Here is a 6,517-nt window from a genome sequence, read left to right on the forward strand (position 1 = left end):
TGACCATTTAGAAATTGGTCTGATTTATTAAGAACAAGAGCAGATTTGGAGAGAAGGATACTAAGTAGGTGGAATGCATAGGGGGTCTGAAGTGCAGGCAGGAAGTCTCTAGAGATTGAGATTTGAGGCTTGTCATCATGTAGGTGTTCTTGAAGCACGTAGAATGAATGCAGCCTCCAAAAGACAGAAAATAAAACATTCAGAGAGAGGGCTTACAACAAACCCGCAAGCCAGAATATAAAGGGCTGGAAGAAGTTTGTCTATGAAGAGCCTAAAATAACAAGGAGAACCAAAGGAAGAAACAATTTAAAAAAGAAACGTAGGAAACAACCCAAATGTTAATCAACTGATAAATGCATGAATACAATGTGGGATATAATGCATAAATAATGAATGAATATAATGTGGGATATCTATAAAATAATATTATTTTCTGCAATAAAAAGTAATGAAATACTGATGCATACTACAGTATGGATGAACTTTGAAAAAGTTGTACTAATAAAAGAGTCCTGTCACAAAAGACCATAGATTGTATGATTTCATTTGTATGAAATGTCCAGAATAGGCAAATCTATAGAGATAAAAAGTAGATTAGTTGTTGCATAGGTTGGTGAGTGGGGGAGAGCCATCAGATAGTGGAAGGAAAAGGGAGTGACTGCTACTGGGCACGGAGTTTTTTGATGGAATGATAAAAATGTTCTAAAATTGATTGTGCTGATGGCTGCATCACTCTGTGAATATACTAAAAACCATTGAATTTTAGACTTTGCATAGATGAATCCTATGGTAAGTCAACTATGTTTCAATAAAGCTGTCATCTAAGGGAGAAAAAAAAAAAAAAGGAAGGTGGGACCAGCAAAGTAAGTCTTGGGTAAAAAAGAATACCCTATGTCTTCCAAGAACCTTAGGAGGCAAAATTCTATCATTTCTAAACCAATCATGTATTTTTTTTTTTTTTTGGTAAGAATTATATTTAAATCTAAACACATATTTTATTTGTAATTAGTTCACATTCTTGAGTCATTTAGATCACTACCTAAGTCTTTTTCTTCTTGTATAAATCTAGGTTTTCTGTAAATTGACATTGAGTTTGGTGATAAGTAAGCTGGGGAAGTTTTATATATAACAAAAGACTTTTAATATCAAAACTAATGTCAACGTTATCTTAGAAGGTACTGCAGTTAGCTATGAACATGCAGCTTCCCATTATTTGGAGCTGTATAGTCACCATCCACACCCTCAACTATGCCTGTGACCCAAAGCGAACCCAGCCAAAACTTATCAGACGAAAACATTTGTCATTTTACGTTTAAATTTTCATCCAAAATATTTTCCAGGTTTTCTTGGAACTGCAGAAATATCATTGTTATACATTGTTTAGTAACCAGCTTGCTTTGCAAAGGTCAGGTTCATGTTATTCATAACATGATGCTTCGTATGCAATAACACAAACAAATCGGTGGTTTTAAAGTAAGAGAATGTGATGAGTGAAACCAACTTTCTCTGGAAGAAAGATGTCTCCTTTCCTCAGCATTTGATTTGTAAGTGGGTTTGGTTTCATTAATATTTAATAGTCTTTTTAATCTCTGTGTCAGTTTTTATTGCAGCTTGCTTCTGGAGGAGGTTTTCCTTTGAAATACCAATAACACCCATTCTTTAACATCAAAACAAGGGCTCTCCTGGGGATAACTAGTTGTATTTCATCTCTAGAGATACAATTATTTTGTGTTTATCTATAGTTCCTCAAGGGACTGATGATGTAGGACACCCTTCTTGCAGGCTTTTATATTTCAAAAGAAGAATCTGATTTGTTACTGTGCAAATATTAATTCAGATGGTCCTGTGAATTGCATGTTCTTAACCAAGCTGTGTAGAAGTTCTACTTTCCTATTAGCATGGCACTTGGATATTTGAAGTTACGTTAGTTGATCTTTTCAAGATGTTTTCATGAGCTTTAGTAGTTTAGGGAACAGTCTTTTCTGTTGATGTGTTTTAAACATTTAAACTCATTGTCAAAGTCATAATAAAATACATAAAATAGGGAATAGAATTATATGCAATCCTTTTTGAATTTTCAACATGATCATTTATAGCAATAAAGCTACAAATAGGAACTCAGAATCAATATCTGTAGAGACTGACATTGAGAAATTGAGGTTGGCATCTCTGCAGCAAGCTTGAGTCTCTTTCTTGCAAGTTGGTAATTTTTATTCCCTAGTCACTTGAGAGAACCTGGGTGAAAACACTGAAAGTCTCAGTTTTTGTTTATGATAGCAGAAATCCCTGTGAGCCTAAGCTTGATTAGGTGACCACTCTTGATCCTCTCAGGAGTGAATGTAAGGGCAGATATGATGGCAGAGACTTAAACCACTGTCTCAATCAATCCCAGTGTGGTAAAATGGAATAATTTCCTACATTTTTCTCTAGCTGGATACTTGGCATATGAGAAAAAAGGACAGGGTATGGAGGACATGTGACTATCTGCATCCTAAAATTGTAATACTGTTCTGTGCTTACGAAGTTGTCATGAAAGCAGAAGCTTTCATCTGCCTTTTCACGAAAGTCAGTTGTGGCATTGCCATGGTTCTTCAAAGATTTTATCTCCCTGGTAAAGGATATTATCCATTTAAATAGATATACTTTGAAGTTAGAGTCCAGCTTATAATTATAAATGGGCAAAGATAACTGACCCTCAGAAAGTACAGACCCCTTAAGGTGCCCCTACAGCATGCAGTCTAACCTGCACCGGTAACAAAACTAACAAGAGAACTAGTTCACATGACTTTATTTCATGACTTTTCCTGGAACAGGAATAATGATGAATCATCTTGTTACCCAGGCCAATTAATACCCTTCCTCTTTAGGTTCCTCAATTTAGTTTACCAGCTGTTTTTGGTATTAAAATAACTGATTTCGTGTCCTTGGGATTTTAATTTATTTGTAGAGTCCTGTTTTTGTAGAATAGCTTAAGTTTTCATAGTCATTGTTTATGATTCTACAAATAGGTCATTACAAGTAAGATCTGATTTTTGAACTGGCATTAAGAAAATGGACATTTAAAAAACCTGTTTCAGGGAGCAACCATTTTCCTTTTAAATCATAGTGCAATAAGTGGCTCTTTTATGATAAGTATTGATTCTTCCAAAGTAAGACATTGCTGACTCATTTTATCTATGATAGCTTTTTCTTCTGAAGAAACTCTTTAAAGCAATTTTATCACAAGGAAAAAAAATTTTAAATATGCAACTTTCCATTGCTCACAGCAGAAAGCACTCTTAATTAGCTTTGTAACATTTAAATTAATTAACTAATTCAGTAATAGTTATAAGAAGTCTACTATGAACCAGCCAGCCACTGTTTTAGGCCCTGGGGACACACAAATGATTAAGATACAGTCCTTTCCCTATAGGAGCTTTCACTCTAGTGAGCTAGAGAATCACATAAATAGCTAACTACAGTGTAGTCTAATAACTGCAATAACAGATATTCAAAGTACAGTGAGAATACATACTTACCAGTTTCCAAAGCACTTTTGTACTTCTGTTATAGGAAGTGTATTATCTTGCAAAGATTTGTTTGTTTTCCTTTTCTGGCAATATAATATAGTGGGGAATGGTAGAATATTTTGATTAAAAATACACAATCTGTGGTCAGATCAACTGGGTTTAAATGCCTGACCTTAATAACTAGGTAACAGTGGGGAGTTATTTAACCTCCACAAACTTTATTCCAAAAGCAGTAAAGTAGGCATAAACTAGAGCCCTCACTGATGGCTGTGTACACTATTTTCATTTTTGCTGTTACATCACATCCAGGTCAAAGCCACCATTATCCCTTACCTGGATCAACTAGACCATTGTTGTTGAGACTGATCGCAAAATATGACCATAAATTCCTCCCATGCAGGTGTGCACAGTACTTTGCAATATGACTTGGCTGCTCCCTGCATCAAGAGATGAACGGTTTTTCTCTATCCCTTTATTATGGGCTGGGCTTGTAACCTGCTTTGACCAGTAGAATGCAGCAGAAGTAACACCTGTGAGGCTTGGCTTTAAGAGACTTTGCAGCTTGCACTTTTGTCCTTTTGAAATGTTGCTTTGAGACCACCATGGCAGGAAGCCAGTCTGGCCTACTGGAGGATGAGAGCTCACGTGGGAGAGAACTGAGGCAATGCCGCCTACTGCCAGCACCAACTGCCAGACACTTGAGTGGGGCCATTTCAGACCTCCAAACCCAGCTGACACTGCAGCTGAATGTAGCCACAGAAATGAGCTCAGATGAAAGAATCATGAGAAATAATAATTTGTCATAATTTTAACCTCTCAGTTCTGGAGTATTTTGCTTTACAGCAATGTATAATTGAAATACTTACCCCATATAATCCATATGCCTCATAATAGAAAAAGCGGCCTTTTTAAACAAAAACTGATTTCATAGATGCAATTTCCTCACCACATATTTTAAAAAGGGTCTCCTTCCTACCTGATCTGTCCCTGCCTACCTCTCCCTACCTGATCCTTCCAACTTCTCTCTAACTCATTCTTCTAGCCACACTCCCAGAACGTGCCAAGCTTTTCTAAGCTTCAGGACTTTCATTTTTTCTCTTTTCTCTTACTGGAATTCTTTTCTCCAGACTGACGTGCCTGACTCCATCTCACAGATCAATTCTCAGCTCGCTGCCTAAACGCTACTTTCTCAGTAAGGTTTTCTCTAACTTCCTAAAATAGCCCATTCCCACAGCCTGCCAAAACTTACCCAATTTCCCTATTTCTGTCATAGCACTCATCATTGTCTACAATTACTTTATTTATTTATGCTTACATTATCATCTGCTTTCCCTGCCTTCCCAAGAAGGAATGCTCCATGAGGTCAGGGTAAATCCTATGGGCCACTATGGGTCCAGCTGCTGGTACAGTGTCTATCATGTAGTACATGCTTAGTAAATACACATTGAATGAATGGGTAAAATAGCCATTCTGAATAATGACTCAGAATAAGCATCTAGCAGACCTGGATGTTGAGAGTAGTACCATAACTAAAATGCTAATACCCACTGCTCTCCCTACTTGTTAACATGTCTTGAATGTTTTCTTTGTACCAGGCACTCTGCTAAGCATATTATATCCATTATCTGATTTGTTCCTCACATTGACCCCAAAATCCTAGGTTCTAGAGTTATTGTCCTCCTTTTACCAAAAAGAAAATTGAGTCTTAGAGAAGTTAAACTGCTCAGATAAAATACCTAAAATTTAAACTCTCGAAGCTTAACTATATTTTCATTTTAAAATAATGCACTGGACTATTATTGCCTGAAGAAATTACTGTTTATATTATCCCATTTTTATCCCTCTCTCCAATGTAATGACAATATTTTACTTGTGTTTGGATCGTGATCACCAAGCATTCAGTGAGTAGAACTGAAGATGTAATTGACCGAGTAGACTCAGTAGACTGAGATTGAGTATTAATGAACAAATTCTACTCACACAGTGTGGGGGAATGGGGTACAGCTACATGGAAAAACCTCATTTGAGGTGGACCTTGAAGAATAAATATGAAGAGTTGGCCAGGCAGTGTAAGACCCATGCTCCATGCACAAATCCCACACACACTCCAGGATGGCTCACCTCACAAAGACCATGAGACTGAGACCGATGCAATCAAGCAAGAGGGACTTTATTCCAGCATGCTGGAGTCACTTAGTCTCCTGGACAAAAGCGACCCCGAGTTTACAGTACAAGCACCTTTTATACAGTTTTTCTGAACAGATCTTTGTGACAGGATGAGTTGTTGGTTATCTGTGGCGCCTTTAGATTTATGGGTAGGCTTTAGCAGGCTGGTACCCCGATAGATCTGTGGCACCTTTAGATTTACAGGTAGGCTTTAGCAGGCTGGCTGGCACCCCGATAAGGAACAGCGCATTTCTCAATCGTTTATCTTCCCCGGGGTCTGGCCAGGTGGCTTTTAGATAAGGAACTAGTCAGTTCCTGGAACCTGGTGGGGGTCATTCCCTCCCTGGAATGTTTAGTGTGCTCGGGCCCGCCTGACCTTTGTACAGCCCCTTAGAAGCTGCTTTACTTAAAATGTTTTTAGCAAGCATTTGTTATAAAAGTGTGTATACTGAAGTTATACTTTTCTACAATTCCCCTACAATTCATTCCCCTAAAGCAGAAAATGGGAATTCTAGGGGAAAGAAACTACATGGGATTTTATAATGTAGTTTTCAAAATTTACAGTATTTGGAAGACAATGTTTTAGTGAGGAAATCTTTCTGATGGTCTTTACACTATTGTCAACCCTGTTGGAAACTTCAGAAACATATAAAATGACATAAAAAAGAGTGGAGGGAAAATGGTTAGATAGCTGATCATCCAGAGAATATCCTAACTGGACAACATTCCTAAATAGTGTTTGGTGTTTGTCTTTAATTGAAAGATGTTTGTGTGGGCTAGGGGTTTCTAAACAGAATTTTCAGTCTGTAAATGAGCTCTCCAGAATCTAAAGCATTTTGGGT

This window comes from Cynocephalus volans, chromosome 11 (genome assembly GCF_027409185.1).
Source record: "Cynocephalus volans isolate mCynVol1 chromosome 11, mCynVol1.pri, whole genome shotgun sequence".
Lineage (NCBI taxonomy): Eukaryota > Metazoa > Chordata > Mammalia > Dermoptera > Cynocephalidae > Cynocephalus > Cynocephalus volans.